Source organism: Urocitellus parryii, chromosome 3 (genome assembly GCF_045843805.1).
Source record: "Urocitellus parryii isolate mUroPar1 chromosome 3, mUroPar1.hap1, whole genome shotgun sequence".
Taxonomy (NCBI): Eukaryota; Metazoa; Chordata; class Mammalia; order Rodentia; family Sciuridae; genus Urocitellus; species Urocitellus parryii.
The window spans coordinates 159501311-159526025 of NC_135533.1; positions in this window are offsets into that span (position 1 = coordinate 159501311).

Below are 24715 nucleotides of genomic sequence, written 5' to 3' on the forward strand. Positions count from 1 at the left end.
TTTAGTTATACATGACAGTGAATGCATTTTTAACACATCATACATACAAAGGAGTATAACTTCTCATTCTTCTGATTATACATAATATAGGCTCACACTGGTCATTTAGTCATATATGCACATAGGATAATTATGTCAGATCCATTCTGCTATCCTTCCTAACCCCATTTCTCTTGCCCTCCCTTCACTCCCCTCTGCCTGATCCAAAGTACCTCTGTTCTTCCCTAGGCACTCACACCCTTACTGTGAATTTGCATCCAAAAATCAGAGAAAACATTCAGACTTTGGTTCTTTGAGTTTACCTTATTTTGATTAGCATGGTATTCTCCAGCTACATTCATTTACATACAAATGCCATACTTTTATTCTTCTTTAAGGCTGAGTAATATCCGGTTGTTTGTACACACCACATTTTCTTTATTCATTTATCTGTTGAAAGGCACCTAGATTGCTTTCATAATTTACCTATAACATTGATGTGGCTTCATCACTGTAGTATGCTGACTTTAAGTCTTTTGGGTATAAACTGAGAAGTGGGATAACTGGGTCAATTCCAAATTTTCTGAGGAATCTCCATATTGCTTTCCATAGTGGTTGCACCAGTTTGCCTCGCCACCAGCAAGGTATGAGTGTACCTTTTTCCTACATCCTCACCAACATTTATTGTTGTTTTTATTCTTGATAATTGCCATTCTGACTAGAGTGAGATAAAATATCAGTGTAAATTTGGTTTACATTTCTGAACTTTTTTTTTCATATATTTGTTGATTGTATTTCTTTTATGCAGTGTCTGTCCAGATCCTTAGCCCACTTATTGATTGGGTGGTTGTTATTGATATTATTATTGGTGTAAAGTTTTTTGAGTTTTTCATGTATTCTGGAGATTCCTGTATCTGAGATGCATATGTCAAGATCTTCTCCCATTCAATAGGCTTTCTCTTCATGTTACTTTTTCTTTTGCTAAGAAGAAGTTAAAAGGATACGTCTTTGATTCCATCCCATTTATTGATTCTTGATTTTACTTTTTGTGCTTTAGGAGTCTTGTTAAGAAGTAAGATTTCTAAGCTGATGTGGTAGAGATTTGGGCCTACTTTTTCTTCAGTTAGTTGCAGGCTCTCTAGGGTTCTATTGTATAAGTCCTTGATTCACTTTGAATTTGTGCAAGGTGAGAGGTAGTGGTTTAGTTTCATTTTGCTACATGTGGATTTCTGGTTTTCCCAGCACCATTTGTTGAAGATGCTGTCTTTTCTCCAAGTATATGTTTTTGGCACACTTTTCTAGTATTAGATATGTTTTCATGTGGATTTTTCTTTTGTTCTTTACCATTGTTCTGTGTGTCTGTTTTGGTGCCAATATTACACTATTTTTGTTACATGGCTTGGCAGTTTAGTTTGAGGTCGGGTATTGTGATGCCTCCTGCATCACATTTCTTGTAAATGACTGCTTTGGCTACTCTGGGTCTCTAATTTTTCCAATTGAATTTTATGGTTGATTTTCTAGTTCTACAAAGGAAGTCATTGGGATTAAAATAGGAATTGTATTGAATCTGTATAGCACTTTGAGTAATGTGGCCATTTTGACAATATTAATTCTGCCTATCAATGGCATAGAAGATCTTTTCATCTTCTAAAGTCTTCTTAAATTTCTCTCTTTATTGCTCTGTAGTTTTCATTGTAGAAGTATTTCAAATATTTTGTTAAATTTATTCCCAAGTATTTTATTGTTTTCTATGGCTATTATGTTTTCTATTGTGAATGTGTTTTGTAATTTCTGTTTTAGTTGATTTGCCATTGGTATATAGATATATAGTTGATTTACTGGTGTTAATTACCCAATATATTTTGATGTATTGTATCTCTGTTCTAATTTCTGTGTTAATTACCCAATATATTTTGATGTATTGTATCTCTGTTCTAATTTATTATTTCTTCCCTGATCTCATCTGTGATCCAATCATAATCCAGATTTGTATACTTTAATCTCCAGGCATTAAATGGTTTCTGTTTTCTTATCTTGTCATTAACTTCTTCTTTTATTATCTGATTGGATGCAAGAAATTATCTCAATTTCTTGTATTTACCTTGTACCCCAAAGTATTGACTTTTGGGGGGGTACTAGTGATTGAATTCAGAGGAACCTGACAATTGAGCCACATCTCCAGCCTTATTTAGATATGGGGTCTCACTGAGTTGCCGTTGCTGAGGGTGGCTTTGAAATCACAGTCCCTCTGTCTTAGCTTCCCAAGCTGCTGGGATTATAGGTGTGTTCCACCGTGTCTGGCAATATGAACCACTTTAAAGAATGTTCATTGTTTCATGGAGAAGCAAATAAATTCATTATTGATGGATCATATAGTCCAAAGATGTTTATGAGGTCCATCTGATTTATTTAGTTCTGAAGAAGCCAGGATGGCAGGGTTTCCTTCTTGGGTGGGTGTGGTACAGAAAGGTCTCCCCAAACCTCAGCAGTGTGAAGAGCCTGGAGTGTGGTCCTCACGAGGCATTTTATCTGCATCCACAAACTCTGTCTTCCACCTGTGGCTCCCTCCAATTGTCACCTCCTCAAACCCCCTCCAATACCAGGCTACTTTATAATGTCTGTGAGGGGTTCTCACACCCCGCCTGCCATGGAGGCCCACCTGGGGGCCTGCCATATGTCGGGGTGGGGTTCTCACCCACTGGCTGCTATTCGGTCCAACCCAGGTTTGGGGGGCTCTCGCCTGCCTCTTGCTGTTGAGGCCCACCAGTGTCTGTGGGGGGATCTCACCCATGGCTGGCCTTGAGGCCCACCCGGGTCTGGGACGTGGTCTCACTCACTGCCCACATGGAGCCCACCAGGTCTCTGGGAGCTCCACCGTGTTCTTGGTGGGGTTCTACCTTGCCCACCATCAAAGCCCACCCAGGTTTCTGGGGGTGGGTCTCACTGTTGAGGCCCACCTGGGGCTGGGGCTGGGGTGGTCTCACCCACCGCCCACCATCAAGCCTCCAGGGGTCTCACCTGCCATCCACCATCAAGGCTCCTTTGACAGCTGGGGACCTGCTTTCGCACTGTGGGTCCAGCTAGGTTGGTCAAGCTACACCATCCATCCTCTTGCTTTCCCCAACTCGGAATCCAAGCCTAGACACTCAAGGCCACGCCAATCCACAATGCCCTGCCCCCAGCGCCTAGCAGCTCACACTGCCAGGCCAACTCAGAGGAGACTGGAAGAGGCTGCATTGTAATGGAGAGGGACGAACCTTTACAACGGACTACCTGGACTTTACAATGGACTGCCTGGGCTACCCCCAACTGCTGCTCCTGCGTCCTTGCTGCCCTCCTCTCCACCTCTGCACTGTGTAGAGGCAGGACATTAGGATCACCCACCTTAGCCAATAGGTAGGCCTGCATCACAGTACTCCTGGTGGTCATCACCTTTAGCTCCCCCTGGAGCCCCAGGTTGGAACTGGGCAGAGAGCTGCAGGTGGGGAAGGTTCAATGTGTGGGGTGGTGTGGAGGGGGATTAGGCCCTGAATGCAGAGGTGTTGGAGACTTAGGAGCTGGCTGAGGTAGTGCAGCTTATCCGGCATTTCCACCTCCTACTGGACAGAAGAGCCAGACACTGACCACAGTTCAGGAGGCGGACCTTCCAAGAGCCAATCACCGACAGCCAGGCAGATTGTGGCGCATGAGGGTGCGTGCATGCCTACGCACTTTTGTTTATTAGTGTCACTTGGCAACCATTGTTTTAACAGTTGGTTGTCAGATAGCTAATCTCAGATCTACCTTGGTAGGCTGCTTGATAGAGGTTGTTAGCGATGTCTCCAGGAATGGCCAGAGCCTGTAGAAAGCTTGTTTATTTAAACCTGGAAACCAAGGTTATTGGATATTAATCCCTTGGGAAGATCCACCAGGCTGCCAAAAATTGTGAACTGGAAAGAATTGAACATTATCTGGGACGTGGATATCATATTGATGACACTGACCAAAAAAAAATAGGTAATAGAGGCTGAAGGGCAAGGGGCCAATGGGGAAAGCTGGGCTGATGGAAATGAAGCCTGCACTTTTCAGACATTGCCAATGGGGCAGAGCAGAAGGGAAACCAGTTCTCCTTTCACCAGGATGTTTGACTTAAATACCCCGTGGAATCCTCAATATCCAGAACCTGCAAACTAGGTTTGGAAACAAAACTTCAGCTGGTTTCCCAGCCACTTAAAATATCCCTATAGGGTGACTGATTTTTTTTTACAAATGAATATACATAGTAGCTGGTAATGTACACATTTTCAAAAGCATTGCAGAAAAGCGAATTATGAGAAAAGAGTTTCTCATAATGGAGCAACAGGAGGGCTAAAGAAAAGTTTTCAGATACAATCTACTATCTGTTGGGGCCTGAGGGCCTCACAAGAACTCTGAATTGGGAAGATGGCTCCATGCTCTTTCTTCTTGTTTTATTTTTAAAATTATTTCACACTAGTATATTTAGGGGTGTGTCTTCCACCCCTAAAAATAAGATTTTACTTATTTCTATCATGCTTCCTCACTAGTTCATCAAATTCTGAAGGATAACTTGGTGTCATCTTGATCATCTAACCATTTTCATAACAACAAGCCCTGAATTTTCTGCAGTACTTCATTAACTTCAGTTCCCTTTCCAGAGAGGACAATAGAGTTTATTGGCAGCTTTTACACTTTCCAAAACACCAAACACAACATGCTTTTTCAATTTTGTCACCACTTCAGACATACTACACTAAAAAAGCATCTACTAAAAGCTTCTTGCACAAAATTACAGAATTGCTGATTCCACTGTTTTAATACCCTTTCTTGTAGTTATCCATTTCTGTGTATTTGTTCAAGCAGAGAGCAGAGCATTGATTGAGAGCATCCAGGCGGTGCAGGCTCTCAGTCACCAGGGCCAAGGGAGCAGCACACAAAGAGTGCCTAGGCTGCATAGAGCTGCCTGCTGCTGCCGTACTGTACCTTGCCCTACCCTGTTCTGAAGGGAACAAGGTAGGCCTTGTTGGTCATTTTGCTGATAAATACTTTTGACCCAGAGTGTGAGCTCTTTCTGTGGTTATCAATTTCACAAAAAAAAAAAAACAAATAAAAATATCAGTACTTTTTTTTTTAGTTCCACATGCAGCCCTTTCTTAGTGACAACACTAAGAAACTGTTTACAATGAAAAAGGCTTGCCATTCTTTGTATCAAAATACATTATTAACTTTCACAAATTACTTGTTTTCCAAGGGTCAAAAGATAAGTGACTGGAACAAGATAAATAGAATATAAAAATATCTGGAAGAACAGTAAAATGGAACTGGTAGTAGTGACATGCACAGTTTTAAATGTTGCACAGAAGTTACCATCAAATCATCTATTGGAGGAGAATTAAACAGCTTAACCTTAATCAACAGCCCAATGCCATTGTTCTTCATCCTCAAAAACATTATAGTTGAGGAATGTATTTCATTTGTTAGACTTAAATTATTTCTGTTACAAAGGAAACTAAATATTTTTTTCATGTTCATATGTCACTGTCACTTGAGCATCTGTAAAAGTGTACTTTGTCTGATTTAAATTGGAATTCCAGGGTTGGAAATGTAGCTCAGTGTTAGAGCACTTTTTGCATGGCAAGGTCAATGGTAAGGGTACAATTCCCAGCACAACAACAACAACATCATCATCTCCATCAGCAGCAGTATAATAGATTTAAAAAAGGGAGGTAGACAAAATAGAAAGTCTTTTCTTTTTCAATTCATTCTCTCTTAGAACAGTGTTTGCCAACAAAAAGAGACATTTGTATTTTCTTCTAGTACATTTCTGTATAGACATTCTATAGTACATTTCATCTATTGTAGACATTATTACACATATATTTCTTATATATGTATATTTTATTTCACACATGCAGGGAGGGCAACTTAGTGAGACTCTGCATCACAGTTTAAAAAAATAATTAATTATAGGTTAATAATTTTGTTTTGGTTTCATTCTGACGAAAATATAAGAGAGCAAATATAAAAGATCATTACTACTGCAAAAGTATTGCTTTACTTTATAAAAATTTTACTTAAAAATACGGAAGTTCTCAACTATTATCTATTCTTTAATCTATTCATTTGTACTAATAAACTGAATACCACTTTTTATGCTCATAAATTGTACAGCTATTTATTTTGTAGTTGACATATTCTACTATCTCACAGAACTCTTACATAAAAACTCCCTTTTAAGTGACCAGTTAACTAAAACTGAAGTGATAGGATTCAATTTCAAATGAAATTCTTTCTTTTTTTTCAATCAAGCATTTATGAAGGGAGAAAATTATAAACTTCCTTTTGAAAAGTTAAGATCATATTAAATGCTGAACATTGGAAATATCTGATTTGCATATATCCTATATATTTAAATGCTGAATGAATGTAACCATACTAATTTATTTGGGTCCTTTTTCCTTTGGTTTTAAGTTACTTGGAAATAAATAAGATAAACAAGGATTAGTTATCTTTCAGTTTGGTCTTTTGCTGTTATTATTCAGCCTATTTTATCTATAGTATTTTCAAGAATTAAACTTAATTTATATGCCATCCTTGTGACTAAAACAATTGTCTCACATTTCATTTAAGGTAAGACACCATGAATTATGATGGTCCTTTATTTTGTATATGAAGAAAAAAATTAAATGCTGCCAATTATAGTTGTAATGCAACCTGAATTATTAGTGGCATTTTAATCTCAGTGTTGTTAAAATGATAGGGAGAAAAAGCATCTAAGTCTCATTGAAATATATAGTTTTTAAAAGATATCTGTCAAAATTACTATAATGCTACTAATTTATTAATTTAAATACTCTGTTGATTGGTTCCTATTGTAATTAATTATTGAGCTGTTGCTTGTGCTAGAAACTCTTTAGATATTTTACATGGGTTCTCCACTAAGCAACCCAGTAGTATCCTGAGAAGTAATTATTGTTTTTAATCCTTACCTTATTAGTGATGAAACTGAGAGAGAGGAAGATTATGGAATAAATAGTATTTCACAGAGCTTAAAGTAGAACTCAAATCAAAGATGAAATTGCAAGGCCATGTTCTTTCTAGGCAAGTGGACTGCTCTGCTCTGGGGATGTGGTTCTATGGTAGAGACCTTCCTTACCCAGAATGCCTCAGGCCTGGGTTACATCCCCAGCACCACAGAAACAAAGCAAAAATAAGTAAAATCTATGAAATAAGGCATGGTGGCACAAGCCCATAATTCCAGTGACTTATGATATTGATGCATGGGCATTGGAAGTTCAAGGCCAGGGAGGGCAATTTAGTGAGACCCTGTATCCCAATTTTAAAAAATAATTAAAAAGTACTTAGGATATGACTCAGTAGTTGAGTTCCCTGGGGTTCAATCCTCAGAAGTATCAGAAATAAGAAATTTTTAAAATGTGTCAATGGCATAGGTTGATCATTTATTAATTTAATAAGTAATAACAGCTAGTAAATATTGTACCTTCTTCAGAAGAAAATAGAGGAATTATATGCTATTTAATGTTTATAATTGCATGAATAGTTGTATATTTCAAAAGGTGCCTTATGAATTTTTAATAAAGCTTCTTACTTGCATAGAACCCCTCTACATTTTGCCAGTGCCTATGGCAATCCAGTAGTGGTGGCTCTTCTAGTGAAGAGAAAATGCAGTGTCAACCTGTATGAAAGTGATGGCAACACACCGTTGATGAAGGTAGATGTAGCCAATGGTTTTGCAGTAAATGATTTTGATTTAAATGCTTAGAAGAAAAATTGGTTAATGCCACTTAGTTATAACTGATTAGTAAAATGTGAAATATTTTTCTTGAATTCCCCAAATTTACAATCTATTTCTTGGTTAAAACCGACAGGCCATACAATATGAGGAAGAAGAATGTGCAATTATTCTTCTAGAAAACGGTGCAAATCCAAATGTTCACAACAACAAGGGTGCAACTCCTCTCCACTGTGCTATGTTTTATAGGAACACATCAATAGCAACAAAACTGCTTTCATTCAACACAGATATTGAAGCCAAGAATATGGTATACATTAATCACCTTATTTCCAAAATACTTGAAATATGTTTCTTTAAAATTAACAGTGATGTGTGTTAACAAATACTGATCATAAGCAGAATTTTCTCAATTAGAATAGTAGCAAATGATGGAAGTTCTTCTTGTATTCCTCCTCCTTATTTTGTAGCTCATGTGTATATTTAGTTTGCCTCCTTGAATTGCGTCCACATTTAGAATCCAAGAGACTCATTCAGAAATCTAAACTTCAAGCTTCTGTGAAGGAATCTGATGTGGTACCCCTTGAGCCATAGTACTGCACAGTGTCTTGTGCAGGCTTTGCCTCTCACACGCTGGGCATACATGTTCTTCAGTTGGCATACTGGCAACTGCAGCATTCACTCAGATCACCTACTTTGCCTCTATGAATGAGGTTACAACTACTCTTTTATAATATATTTTGATAAGGATTTCATGGTGGTTTCTACTGAGGTACAAGAATATGTCCCACATAATATATTATGAATATCTTTGAAATGGGATTAAATTTTTGAATTTAGATAAATCGGGGTCTAATACCAAGTGAAATCTAAAATGGAGTCCATGCTAAAAATGATTCCAGGAAACACAGGACAACTCGTGGTAATCGGAAGGCAGTATGCTCCACTGACAGAGATGAAAAATGAGACTCCCCAATAATTATGATTCATTACTTTTAAGATTAAAAGTAGTCAGAAAAAGGAGTGGGGAATGAAAGGGTAAAGTTTCTAAGCTGGAAAGCTTGAATGTAAAAGATTAGGTATTATTAAGTTCCTCTGTTACACCCAGATTCCTGAGATAGTTAAAACAAGGCCCTACTGGCCATTTAGCCTAGGACCCTGTGCAGTTCCTCACAGGGCCCGAATCAGAATCAATCAGTTTGAATGTGTACCGCATTTAGGAATGACCAATCACCCCCGCCCCACCTGTTCCCACCAATGATTGTGCCAATCACGTTTCAGAGTTGTTGTTCAATTTCCCCGCGCCTCATGATGATTTGTTCTGATGTATGCAAAGCCCACCACCCTCTCCAAAAAGTGTATTTAAGCTCTGCTTGACCTTTGCTCTGGGCTCTGGGCTGGTCTCCCTTCTTGAGTGAGCACAGAGTCCCAGCGCGCTGGAATGGATCCCTAATAAATCCCCTTTTGCCAATTGCAAAAAAAAAAAAAAATTGAATTTAGAATTTGGCACTTAAATAGTTTTCTTTCTGTACACTATAAAAATCATGTTCCCATTGGAATTTTTGTGAGCCTGATTAGGTTACTCATTGCTAGAAGTGGATAAATTATTGCTAGAAGTAGATAATTCATGGATTTTGCAAGTTGTACTATATACATGAGTTATCAATTTTGTTCCTTAAAAATACAAGTGATTTAGTGTCTTTTATGATGCTAAAAATAATCTGTATAAATCAGCATAAATCTTGTTGATACACAAAATTTCTGAATTAAATTTTGCCAAAAATTATAAATAACTTTTAGCAATTAAAGTGGAACCAGAGTAAAAAAGAATTTTGAAAAGTAGCTTAGCATTATGTTACTAGGATTATCATTACAAGTAAGAATACATTTTCAATATTATTTTTATTAGTTTATAATTATACATAGTAGTTGGGTTCATCCCAACCGCAAAATCATATAGGCAAGGAATTCCAGTTGAGTTCATGATCCCCTCTTTTCCCTCCTGTCCTACCCCTCCTCCTCCATCCTTCTGCTTCTATTCTCCTGGACTTCCTCTCACTTGTCTATTTATTTATATTTGATTGTTTATTTGCACTTATCCATAAAGGTATATTTATATATGCATGTAACATGATTTTTGAAGAATTCATTCTTTATTGCCTTCCCTTTCCCATTTCCACTGTTTCTCTCAGTCTCCTTTTTCTACACTAATGATCTTCCCTACATCTTTTGATATTCTACTTTTTAATATCTTTATTTATTTTTATTTTATTTTTAAGAGAGAGAGAGAGAGAGAGAGAGAGAGAGAGAGAGAGAGAGAGAGAATTTTTAATATTTATTTTTTAGTTTTTGGCAGACACAACATCTTTTGATTGTATGTGGTGCTAAGGATCAAACCCAGGCCGCATGCATGCCAGGTGAGCATGCTACCACTTGAGCCACATCCCCAGCACTATTTTGTTTTAGATATTTATTTTTCAGATGTAGATGGAAACAACACAATGCCTTTATTTTTATGTGATGCTGAGGATGGAACCTTGATCCTGACCATGCTAGGCGAGCACACTACCGCTGAGCCATAATCCCAGCCCCCATCCTTTGATATTCTGTTTTTCCCTTATCTTTTTCTTTAATTTCAGCTTCCACATATGAAACATTTGACCTTTGAGTTTCTTAGCTTAACTTATTTCACTTAGAATGGTATTCTTTGTTTCCAAACATTTACCAGCAAATGGCATAATTTATTCTGTATGGCTAAGCAATACTCCATTGTATGCATGTGTACTACAATTTCTTAATTCTTTTATATATTGACACACACCTGGGTTGATTTCATAATTTACCTATTATGAATTGTGCTACTGTAAACACACGTGGCTGTATTACCATACTAAGCAAATTTTATTTTAGTAATTTTGGGAAAATACTGAGGTATGGGATAGCTGGTTCATGTTGTGGTTCCCTTCTTAGATTTTGGGGAATCTCCAAACTCTTTTCCAGAGTGATTGGACTAGTCTGCATTCCCACCAGCAGTGTACAAATGTGCCTTCCCCTTACATTCTTACCAGCATGTATTATGTTTGTGTTCTTTATTACTACCATTATGGCTGGAGTAAGATAAAGTCTTAGTGTAGTTTTGATTTGCATTAACCGAATTGATAGAGGTGTAGAAGAGTCATATATATATATATATATATATATATATATATATATATATATATATATATATATATAACATTTGTGTTTCTTTTGAGAAATTTCTATTTAGTTCTTTTGCCCAGTTATTTACTGGATGCTTTTTGTTTGTTTGTTTCTTTTTAATATTTATTTTTTAGTTTTAGTTGGACACAATACCTTTATTATTTTATGTGGTGCTGAGGATCAAACCAGGGCCTTGCATGTGCTAGGTGAGTGTTCTACCACTGAGCCACCACCCCAGCTCAGTTTTTTTTTTTTTTTTTTTGAGTTGGTTATTTCTGTGTGTTAATTCTCCATCAGTGGATTAGCTGGCAAAAAATTTCTCCAATTGTGTAGGAAGAATATATTTTCATATTAAGCTTTCTAACAGGTAAGATAAATGTCTTTCATCTTATAATAAAAGAAGACACAGGGACCAATTATGAAAAAGAAACATAGTTTATTCAAAGTCTATTGCTTTTAAGCAGGAATACCTGACATTGATATCTGGGATTCTGATTACATAAATAGAAGAGAATCAAGAGGACTTGTATAACATGGAGGACACTTCCATGTCATTGGAAAGCTCTCAGGACTATATCCCTGAAACTTGAATTCTTCACATGTGAATATGTATTATGAAAAATCAATGTCAAATAGGTATTAAGAAATGGGAAAGCTATTTATGTAATACTGGACATACAGTGCACAGTTTCTGTAAAACAAGGAATATTTCAGATGAGGGTTGGTATTTAAAGTAGATATTCTTTAGAAAATGATTGATTCACCCTATTAGTGAGTTGAAAATTTGGCTTGTTAATTAAATATAATACTTACATCGTTTACTAATATGTGTTAGGGAATGGGGCTACCGAGATACAGTTCATGTCCTCTAGACACTCTTGATTGAGGTGGGTGCAGGTTACTTAATCCCAAGATGCCATGATGAATGTTGTGACAGAGGCAAAGATCTGTGGAAACAGTAAATGTTTGAAGCAGTTTTAGAAATGACTGGAGTTCATGTGTCCACTCTAGAGGCATTTCAAAAAGAAAGAGCAGCATATATGGAAGCAGAATGGGAAGAGAATGGAGTGGCTACTCTTATTTTACATTATTATTATATGCTTATATTCATACAGTATTTTGTAAGGTTAAGTTCAGTTGAGAAGTAGTAATTTTGTGAATAAACTATTTTTGTTGTTTTTTCCAGAGTGTACAAACACCACTTTTATTCGCCATAAAGAAAAACAGACAGATGATGGTAGAAATTTTTTATTAAGAATAAAGCAAACATACATGCAGTTGATGATAAGGGAAGGTATAGTACTTTATTAGTTTTTGAAAAATCTTAATATTGTAAAAAATTACTCAATTTAAAAAATATTAAGTTAATGAGAATGACATAATCATTGGAATAGAGTGAAATATATGAACATGTATGAAATATATGAACAAAAGATAACTATAATTAGGGAGAAAAGCAGTTATTCAAATTGAGCAACAAAAATGAGGGTGTGTAGTATGATTCACATGCCCAGATAATTATTGGCTTATCATTATTATTTGATTTTATTGATTATGTGATTTTGTGTTAGCTAGACTTTTTATATTAGTTATGTAAAATATGGACTTTTAGTTTGCTTTTTTATTAAGTATTGAACTTTTAAACTTTGTTATTTTTATCTTTGGCTGGTATAGTTTTCTTTTGGAAACGCTGTGTTGAGCATGAATAGACATTGAAAATAACTTTGTCCTTTGGATAATTGTTTGCTTTAAATATTGATTTTAGATTTTTTTCTAAGTAAAAGTTAATTGCTATTGACAGATTTTGTCCATTTCTAATGAAAAAGAGAATAACATACATTTAAAGGCTGGTTGCAAGATTATACATGTAGCATTTATTTCAGTGCCTGAAAATGCTTCTCAGAGTGAATGACTGAAGCAACAATGACTATTATCATCACCAGTGCTACTGTTATTATGGTATGCCTGAAAATAGCTTTTTTACTTCTTGACCTTTGGCTGACTGTGACTACAATATATTACATTGCCCTAGGGAGAAAACTGAGCTTTATTCACTGAAATCTGTGCCAGTTGAAGATGAATGACCTTATCATAGTTACTGTCCATTGAAGGATTTTTAAGTTTGTAACTCTCCCCTTTTGGGACAAGATATTTCTTTTTTGTGTTTTCGTTTTCCTTTTAGACTTACAGATGATTTTCAAAGATAAAGATTTGATCTTTCAAGATGTTTGTGTATGTAAACAAACAATCTTTCTAAATATTTGTGTATGTATGAAATGATCTTTTAAGATATTTGTATCTGTTAGTGTATGTAAAGCTATATATCAAATTTGTAAAATGTAATAAATTGTCTGTTTAAATAAATTTATTAAAATACCTAAGGTTGAAGTTATCTTTCTTATTTTAGAACAGCCCTCATGTTTGCTGTGGAGCATAAATCAACACAAAGAGTTGAGTTGCTTCTTCAACGAGGTGTTAATGTGTCTGCTTCAGATAACTATGGACAGATTGCCTTGTCTTATGCCATTGCTAGTGGTAATACTGTGTAAGTATTTACATTAACATACTAATTAGCATTAGATTTAGGTCCACAATAGTTATATCTGTTGCATCTCACATGAGGTAAGATTTCATAGTATAACTATGTATGGAACATTAGTTAGTTAGGACAGTTCATCAGTCAGAAACCTTTCAAAAGTCTAGCCAAGAAGTAGTGATGAAAGTTTGATTTGGTGAAGAGGAAGGAAGGGAGGGCAGGGGTCATGGGGGCAGGAAAGATGGGATGAGATAGACATTATTACCTTGGTACATATATGACTGCACATATGGTGCAATGTTACATCATGTACAATCAGAAATGAAAAGTTGTGCTGCAATTGTATAACAGGAATCAAAATGCTTTCTGATTCCATATATACATAATTAAAATAAATTAATTTATAAAAGCAATGATGCATACATGAATCACCTCTGAAGTTTGTTCTCTCCTCTTTCCTCCCCTCTCCTTACCTTTTCTTCTCATGCATACTAGGAAATTTTTCTACCACTGAGATATACCACTAACCAATATTTTAGAACTTTCTAAACCTTTATCTTTAGGGTTTCCAGCATTATCCATTTCATTTCAAGTATAATCCCTACTCATGAGTACAAATAGTATCACACCTATGATTTTTCTAATTAGCTATTTGAGTCTTGAAATACTCAATTTAGCAGAAGTTAGCTATTCTACCATCCTCCTTCAATTTATCAAGGACCTAATGATATCTTAGAAACTTAAGAAAGATATTTCTGTAGTCAGTTGGAGGGGGATAAAGGGATTTAAAATTGTTCCTTTGTCTCTGTCAGTTCTGTACCTGCAGTGTTTCTGCCAGAACTGACCCTGCAGACTGGTAGTGAATAGCTTTTATTACAACCTGTTCTGACTGATCCCAATCCCTGAGTCTTCATGGTAACACACACTTAGACTCAAAAGTTACAACACTCTTTTTAGTTCACATGCACTCATGCTTTTTGACTCAATGACATCTTTCCCAAGCAGCAGCACTCTATATTATCTTAGTAAATCTTCATAACAACTTGGTGAACTAAAGTGATACAACCCTTAATTTTTAGAAGGCCTTATGCCTAAGAGAAAGGACTTGTGCAAGAACAAGAAGCTATTGTTCACAGAGACAGGGCATTTTCTGAGTTCAAGCTACACTAGTTAATATATTTACCTGTCTTGTCTCAATGCACGATCATTTCATCTTATTTTTTTTCTTCTTTAATTACGAGCTATGGGTGCAGTGGCTCATGCATTTACCCCAACTACTTGGGAGCCTGAGGTGGGACAAATGCTTGAGCCTAGGAATTCAAGATCAGACTGGCTATCATCATGAAATGCCATTTCAAAAACAGAACAGAACAAACATTGTACAAATAATTTTCAAGTTAATTCAATGTCTATAGGGCATACAAATTTGGAGAGCTTATAAAAAAGTTCTGATACTAGATCTAAAACATTTAAGTATTGAATTATATTTTGTCAATGTTTTCTTGTGTGTATTAAAATACCAATTTTATTACTTTTTCAAACCTAGCAACAGGAATCTAATTCTTCAACATATGAAAGCACAATCTAAAACATCAGTAATTTTCAGTACAGGTAAGACTTACAAAAGTGAGTTACTCTTGGTGTTCATGCCCTGTTAAATAAAAGTAAGAGAGTTTGATTACAAAAGAACAGTGGAAAAAAAGTAAATGTTCAAATTCCACTCATATTTTTTCTTAATATATTTCTTGATCCTATAGAATCCAGGATAATTTAGTAATTAATTGTAGGAACTTTATCATCTAAATGATATTGTCTGAAGAAATTTTACGTTAATTTTGAACCTGAAATTTTATGCCTTGCAGAAATAAGAAAAAGATATTTTTAAATTAGGACTTGTGTTTTGTATATGGTGAAATGATAGCAAATTTGACTTGTTATAAAAACAGGTGTTCTTGTCAACTATTAATATCAACTCCTATTGTGTGCACAAATTAGTGAATTTCACAGTGATATTTCTATATACACAAATACAATACTTGAATCCTGACCACTCTCGTTACTTTCATTTTTCCCCTTCTTTCTTTTTCATCCCCAGTTACCTTCCCTCTTCCTTAATAATCCCTCCATCATTTTCTAGTCATTCTTATTTTCTTCCCAGATTCCACATGTTAGGGAGAGCATGTGATAATTGGATTTTTGGGTGAGGACCACCCTTTCCATTCATTTTATAGTTTTTATCCTTATTTCTTCTTTCAACCTTTTTATTCAGGGTTTGAAATATATCATTTCCTAATATCCTGGGCCTTAAAATTTCTACTCAGAAATCTGAAATTTTTCTGATGTGTTTATAATTGCTTTGGCCCTACTTATAAATTTCAGTTTACCTTTGGTAATTTTATAGACTATGATTTGGAGAGGTTCTTTTCTAGTCATGTCCACTTGGTGTTCTAAAAGCATACTATACCTGGATGTCCATAAGTTTCACAAGATTTAAGAAATAATTTCTTTTATTCACCGAAAAAGCTTGCATTGCCTGTAGAATGTACCTCTCCTCCATTGTGATTCATAAGAATAGTCTATGAATTGTGTCTATTGGATTTGTGAGTTGTTTATAATTCTTTTAATTGTTGTTGGTATTGTCTGAATGTGATATTTCATCACCAACTTCAAGCTCTGATATTTTTTCTTTCAATTTATCTAGTCTATGGATTTGACTTCAAGTGGATATTTTTATTTGAGATATTGGGCTTTTTATTTTTAAGATTTCTAATTGATTCTTTTTCAGAATCTTTATTGAACTGTTCTTTCATGTCCTGCATTGTTTTCATTAATTTATTCAGTTTTTCTTTGCTTTATCATTGAATTAATTCATTATTTTAACATTTTTTGACATTTTTTTCATCATTTTGTCTCTTGCAGTATCTTTGGAAATAGTTTCTAGAGTTATGAACTATAAAACAATCATACATATCTTTTTATTTTTCTTATATTTCTATATTGAAATTTTTACATGTTCAGGTATATATATCTTTTCCACATTTATGTGAGAGTCTGCTTAGGAAATAGCCTTCTCTGCATGATGCATCTTGTGCTATTGGTTTATTGCATAATGTTAAATTATTTTCCAAATGGTGTCTGTATTGTAGTTTCCTATGTCTTACCTGTGATTTATAAATTGTGATAGTTTACACTGTCAAGTTCTTAGGTAATAATTTTCTGCATCAGTATTGTGAGAGTGAAGTCATGTTGGTGGAATATTGATATAGGCAGTAGAGTATCTGAAATGCACTTTCTGTGGTGGTTCCTCCAAACTTGTCAATAATGTGCTCTAAAAGGATATGGGAGAGACCTAGCCTGAGGACCTGCATAATTCCATAAGAGTTGCTTCATTTATTTCTAGTCTTGCTTTAGAATGAGTGTCCAGACCCTACTGAATTTTGGTCATCTCTATCCATTACTAAATGGGAATGTTAGGTGGAAACATTTTATCTCTGTTATTATTTTAATTTTTTTTGCACCAGGTTTTATTTGTTCTTTTTAGATATATATGACAGTAGAATGTATTTTGTACATACATGGGCTATAACTTATTCTATTTAGGATCAGAGAGAACATTTGACCTTTTTTGTTTGTTTGTTTGTTTGTTTGTTTTGGTATTGGCTTATTTCAGTTAGTATAATAGTCTCAAGTTCCATCCATTTACCAGCAAATGCCATAAATTTCATTCTTCTTTATGGATGAGAAATACTCCATTGTGTACATGTACCATATTTTCTTTAACCTTTCATCTTTTGAAGGGCATGTAGGTTGTTTCTATAGCTTAACTATTTTGAATTGAGCTGCTGTAAGACATTGATGTGGCTTTGTCACTGTAGTATGTTGATTTTAAGTCTTTTTGATATACATGTAGGCCCAACTGTCTATCTTGGCACTTAAGTTGGTTCTATAGCTTAACTATTGTGATGTTGTTATAAACATTTATGTGGCTGTGTTGTGTCACTGTAGTATGTTAATTTTAAGTCCTTTGCTTATGTCATGTCACTGTAGTATGTTGATTTTAAGTCCTTTGGTTATATATGTAGGCCAAACTCTCCATCATGTCAGCTTAGGAACTGACTTCCTCAACAAGACTTCTAAATTGCAAAAAATAAAATCAAGGAACAACTGGGTTGATAACTGTTTGAATGGTGGTTCCATTCCTAATTTTCTGAGGAATCTCTGTACTGTTTTCCAGAGTGCTTGTACCAATTCGCAGTCTCACTAGCAATGCATGAGTATAACTTTTTTCTCACATCCTCTCCAGCATTTATTGTTACTTGTATTCTTGATAATTGCCATTCTGACTGAGAATGGAATCTCAATGTAGTTTTAATATGCATTTTTCTAATTGTTAAAGGTGTTGAGCATTTAAAAAATATATTTGTTGACCAATTGTATTTCTAGTTCTATGAACTACAAGTTCAGATCCTTTGCACATTTATTGACATCCTGTACCCACTAGAAGAAAATATAGACCCAAGCATATTGGGTTATTTGTATGTGTGTGTGTGTGTGTGTGTGTGTGTGTGTGTGTTTGTGTGTATGAAGTTTTTTGATTTTTTTGTGGGGGGAATTACTGGGGACTAAACTCAGGGGCATTCAATCACTGAGCCACATCCCCAGCCTTATTTTACATTTTATTATAGTTTATTTTTATTATTTTTAGTTGTAGATGGACACAATATATATGTATGTTTATTTTTATGTAATTCTGAGGATCAAACCCAGGGTCTCACACCAGCAAGGCAAGTGCTCCACCATTGAGCTCCAGCCCTAGCCCTGTTTTGCATTTTATTTAGAGGCAGGGTCTAGTGCCTCACCATTCCTAAAGCTAGCTTTGAACACTCGATCCTCCTGTTTCAGTCCCCCGAGCTAGTTTTTTGAGTTCTTTATATATCCAGAAGACTAATGTTCTTCCATTTTGTAGGCTCTCTGTTCATGTTCTTGATCATTTTCTTTGCTGTGAGAAAGCTTTTTACTTTGTTACCTTCCCTTTTATTGATTCTTAATTTTATTTGTTGCAATTTAGAAGTCTTGTTGAGGAAGTCATTTCCTAAGCCAACATGATGGAGAGTTGGGCCTATATTTTCTTCTAGTGGATACAGAATGTATGGTCTATTGCCTAAGTCTTTGATATACTTTGAGTTGAGTTTTGTGCAGGGTAAAGGATAGGGGTTCAATTTAATTCTCCCAAATACATATTTCCAGTTTTTTCAGTACCATTTGTTGAAGAGGCTGTCTTTTCTTTTAATGTATGTTGTTGGTGCCTTTGTCTAGTTTGAGATAACAGTATTTATGTGGTTTTGTCTCTGTGATGTATTTCTTGTTCAATTGGACTTCTTACCTGTTTTGGTGCACCATTCCATTTTTGTAGCTCCATAGTATAATTTGAGATTAGGCATTGTGATGTCTGCCACCTCCTTCACTTTTCTCAATAAGGATTGTTTTGAATATTCTGATCCTCTTGTTTTTCCAAGTGAATTTCATGACTACTTTTTCTATTTCTAAGAAAAATATCATTGACATTTTAATAGGAATTGTATTAAAACTGTAGCATTTTGATAGTATGTCAATTTTGATAACATATTTTTGCCACTCCATGAACATTGGAGGTCTTTATCTTCTAAGATCTTCTTCAATTTCTTTCTTTTGTGTTTGGTAATTTTCATTACAGAGGTCTTTCACTTCTTAGGTTGTTTCCTGAATATTTTATTTTTTAAAATTTTTTGATGATATTGTAATTCATCAGCTGATGCATAATTTGTGTATGAGACCATAATTAATTTAAGGGTGTTAATTCTATATCCTGCTACTATTCTAAGTTTGTTTATGAATTATAAAAGTTGTGTTGTGTTTTTTGGGGGTCTTCTACATATAGCATCTTGTTGTTAGCAAATAGGGACATTTTGAGCTCTTCTTTTCCTATGAATATCCCTTTAATTTCTTTTTTTTCTTTAATTTTTTTTTGGCATTTGGAATGTTCACCTTGGGATTTTTGTTATAGAGCTTTTAAAATGTTCAGTTATGTTCCTATTATCCCTAGTTTTTCTGTCATTTTGAACATGAATGGATGCTATATTCTTTCAAATGCTCTTTCTTAATCTATTGAGATAAATATGTGGTTCTTTTTTTTAAAATCTATTGATGAATTACATTTTGCTTTCTGTAGGTTGCATCCCTGGGATGAACACCACTTGATCATGGTGCACTATATTTTAAATATGTTTTTGTATGTAGTTTTCCAGTATTTTATTAAGAGTTTTTACATGTATGTTCATCAGGGATATTTGTCTAAAGCTTAATTTGTTTGATGTATCTTTGTTTAGTTTTGGTATCAGGGTGATTCTTGCCTCATAGAATGAGTTTGGAAGTGTTCCATCCTTTTCTATTTCATGGAATAATTTGAGGAGTATTGATGTTAGTTCTTCTTTAGAGGTTTGGTAGGAATTTCCAGAAAATTTATCTAGTCCTGGACTTTTCTTTATTGGTAGGCCAAAATACTGATCCATGAAAAATAACTGGTTCAAAAATGATAGAAATGGCTGGGCTCAGTGGTACATGTGTATTAATCCCAGAAGCTTGGGAGGCTGTGACAGGAGAATCACGAGTTCAAAGACAGTATCAGCAATGGCTAGGTGCTAAGCAACATAGTGAGAACCTGTCTCTAAATCAAATACAAAGCAGTGATGGAATGTGGCTCAGGGATAAGTACCCCTGAGTTGAATCTGCAATATAAATGCTAGAAATGAGAAAAAATATGAATATGTATAAATGTCCATGAATCATTCAGGTCACAATTAAACAGGAATGGAAAATATATATATATATATATATATATATATATATATATATATATATATATATATATTTTTTTTTTTTTTTTTTTAAATAGATCTCAGTGCTTTTGTGGTGCTAGTGATTGAAGCCATAGAATCAAGAAATTGAGGCACATTTTCTGTGAGTGGGCTACATTTATAGTCATTGTCTTTCATTTCTAGTACTTTTGTTCATCAATATAGGACATGAGGTCATATAGATTACATGCTGAAAAAGTGTGCAGTCTATAAAAATTTTTTCACTTATGAGCAGGATTGAGGAAATTGACGTCATATTGTATGACAGTACTAACTGGACCATCCTGTTCTGCTGGGACCAGATAAACTCTTCTCAATGGAATTTTACAGTCTCAGGGAGTCATAGTTTGGGCTGTGGTTGTGGCTCAGCAGTAGAGCACTCGCCTAGCACATATAAGACACTGGGTTCGATCCTCATAAAAATAAATAAAATAAAGGTATTGTGTCCAAATACATCTAAAAATATTCTTTTTTTAAAAAAAAGAAGTCATAATTTAAAAAATTGTCCTCAAAAAGTCTTTTACATCTACAATCCCATGGGAAATAAGAATAGATATGAATGGAATGCATGAATTGAAATAATCCTCTTCTTTTGAGTGGTGAGTATAAACTCAGTCTTTATAATTTTAATAGTACAATTCTTTTAAAAATCATCATAATCATTATCATTATAGTCATTATCATCATTTATTTTACTGTTGGGCATTGAAGCCAGAGCTCATACATTCTATGTAATACATTACATTACCCCTTAGCTCTTTCCTCTGTCCTACCAGTAGATTCTCTCCGAGGAAATGCCACAAAATTCATATTTTTGTTTGTTTGTTTGTTGTTGTTTGGAAAGACGATGTTGGGCTCATTCTGAAAGCATGAGTGACTTAATAGCCTATTTAAATATTTTATCATGCCAACTATTACTACGTAACAACTTTCTGCTACCTCCCTAGTGCTTCTTTCTACATTTCCCCATGACAATGTGGTATGGATAAGAGTGTATAAACTCTGAAAGGTGTCATCTTTCAACAGTTTTATTCCTAGGGGAGGTAAAGTTCTGTTTGTAATACACATAAGATAGAAAAAGTAGCTGGAAGTAAGAGATCAGCATATTTGCTGTCTCCTACACTGGAATGTCTTTTTAAAACTGTTTACTGCATTCCTCTAATTTCTATAGATGTTTTCATATACTTGTTGACCATTTTTATTTCTTCTGTGAAGTTCCTGTTCAATTAATTTGCCCATTTGTTAATTGAGTGGTGGTGTGTGGTGGTGGTATTAGTTTTAATTTATATTTTTTAGTTCTTTATCTATCCTGGAAGTTAATGCTTTTTCTGAGGTGCAGGGGGAAGGGTATATTTCCTATTCTGTTGGTTCTCTTTTCACATCGTTGGTTTTTTTTCTTTGCAATGTAGAAGCTTCTTATTTTGATGCCATACCTTTTATTGATAATTGATTTTACTTCTTGCTGAGGGGCCTGCCTTTCCAGCATCAACTGATGGGAGCTTGAGGGCACAGAGAAACCCCCTCCAGAAACAGTTTCAGAGATTGGTGTCTGGCTATATTGTGCAGCAAAAAAATAGCTTTTATAGTGGGCATGTGCCAATTTACATATAACAGTCATGATAGGCCAGAGATGATACACAACATATCATATTATGGGAGTCCTGAAACCAAGAGTCTCGGAGCTGCCATGTAGGCTAACCTTGTACTAACAGGGAAATAACTTCTTGTCAAAGGAACAGGGAAATGGTGCTTGCCAGTGTTCTGAGAACACTCTGTCTCAAAACATAGAGCTGTAGTTAGCATTTACCTGCTGCACAATCATTAGCAAGATAAGCATTCCTCCACATAGATCCAAGGTCAGACCCACCAACAACTTCTTGTGCTTTAGGGATCTTATTAAGAAATCAGATTCTAAGCAGATATGGTGGAGTTTGGGGTCTACATTTTCTTCTAGCAGGTTCAGGGATTCTGGTCTAATACTTAGGTCATTGATCCACTTTGAGTTGAGTTTTGTGCATGGTGAGAGAATGAGAGTTTAACTTAATTCTGCTACATAAGGATTACCAATTTTCTGAGCACCATTTGTTGAAGAAGCTATCTTTTCTCCAATGTATGGTATTGGTGCCTTTGTGTATAGTATGAGGTAACTGTATTTATATGGATTTGTTTCTATATCATCGGTTCCATTGGTGGTCTTATCTATTTTGTTGCCAATACCATACTGATTTTCTTTTTATAGCTCTGTAGTGTAATTTGAGGTCTGATATTGTGATGCCTCCTGCTTCATTTTTCTTGCTAGGGGTTGTTTTGGATATTTTGTGTCTTTTGTTTATCCAAGTGAATTTCATGATTGCTAATTCTGTTTGTGTGAAGAAAATCTTTGGACTATTGAGGGGAATTGCATTAATCTTTTTACACTTTCAGTATGATGGCCATTTTGACAATTAATTCTGGATATCCAAGAACAGAGAAGTCTTTCCATCTCCTATGGTCTTCCACAATTTATTTCTTTAGTATTCTGTAATTTTCAATGTAGAGATATTTTACCTCTTTTGTTAGGTTGATTCACAAGTTTTTTTTAATGAGATAGTTTTCCTAATTTATCTTTTACCTTATTCATTATTGGAGTATAGAAACACAATTTATTTATGAGTAGTATTATTTTTGTATCCTTCAACTTGGTGAATTAATTTGAGTTCTAGGAGTTTTCTGGTGGACTTCTTTTGGGGTCTTCTAAATATATAATTATGTCCTCTTCAAGTGGACCTAGTTTTAGCCCTTTTTTCCCCTATTCATATCCCTTTAATTACCTTTCTTTGCCAAATTGCTCTGGCTAGAGATTAACAGACTTGATTTGTTCAGCTCTCTATTCTTTCAGTAGCGAATTTTATCTTCTGGGATTTTATTACATTATGATTTGATAGATTGCAGGGTATTATCTCTACATTTTGTACTTGCTACAAGTTGGTTTGTGTACTAATAGAAGTAGTGAAAGTGGGCTCCCCTTTCTCATTCCAGTTTTTAGAAAGAATGCTGTAGTAGTACTCCTTTAGTATTAGGTTAGCCTTGGGTTTGTCATATATAGCTTTTACAGTGTTGGTATGATTCTTTCATTTCTGTTATTTCTTGTGTTTAAAGCATGAATGGATGTAGTATTTTTTCAAAAAGAGATGCTGCAATTATTTGGATAATTATGTGTTATTATCTCTGTGTTTATTTGTGTGATGAATTAAATTTACTGATTTCCATTTGTTGAATCAATGTTGCATTCCTGGGATGAAACCCACTTGGTCATGGTGCACTATCTTTTTAATATATTTTTGTATGAGATTTAGCAGTATTTTATTGAAGATTTTTGCACCTATGTTCATCAAGGATATTAATCTGAATTTTTCTTTTTTTGATGTTTCTTTGTCTAGATTTGTATCAGTGTGAGATAAGCTTCATTGAATGAGTTTGAAGAGTTCCCTCTTTTTCAATTTCATGAATTTGAGGAGTATTGGTATCGGTTTTTCTTTAGAGGTTTGGTAGAAATTGGCTGAGCATCTATCTGATCCTGAGCTTTTCTTCGTTGGTAGGCTCTTAGTGACTTCTTTATTCTCATTATTTGTAATTGATCTGTTTAAATTTTCTAGATCCTTCTGGTTTGATTTGGGTAGCTCATATCTCCAGAAATTACTGATGTCTTTAAGATTTTCTAGCTTATTGGGGTATATATATTTTTTAAATAGCTTCTATATATGCTCTGTTTCAGTCATGTCTGTGGTGATATTTGCATTCTCACCATAGATTTTGGTACTTTGCATTTTTTCTCTTAGTTATCTTGGCTAAAGTTTGTCAGTTTTGTTTATTTTTTTTAAAAAACACAACATTTTGATTCATTTTTTTCAATTTTTACATGTTTATTTTTATCAATTTCATCTTTAAATTGTATTCTTTCCTGTCTTTTGCTGATTTCAGTGTTTTTCTCTAGGGCCTTGAGAGGTAATGTTATTTATTCAATAACTTTCTATTCTTTTAATTTATGGGCTCAATGATATAACATTTATCTTAAAACTGCCTTGGCAGTGTCCCAAAGATTTTTATATTATATCACAATTCTCATTTTCTTTCATATTTTCTTTATTTTAACCTTGATTTGTTCATGTATCCATTCATTATTCAGTAGTGAATTTAGTCTACTAGTGTTAGCTTTTTTAATCTTCTTGATTTCTAGTTTTATTCCATTATGATCTGATAGAGTGCAAGATATTATCTCTATTTTTAGTATTTGCAAAATGTTGCTTTATGTACTAAAATATGTTCTATTTTTGGAAAATGTTCCCTGTGTAGCTAAGAAGAAAATGTATTCAGTCA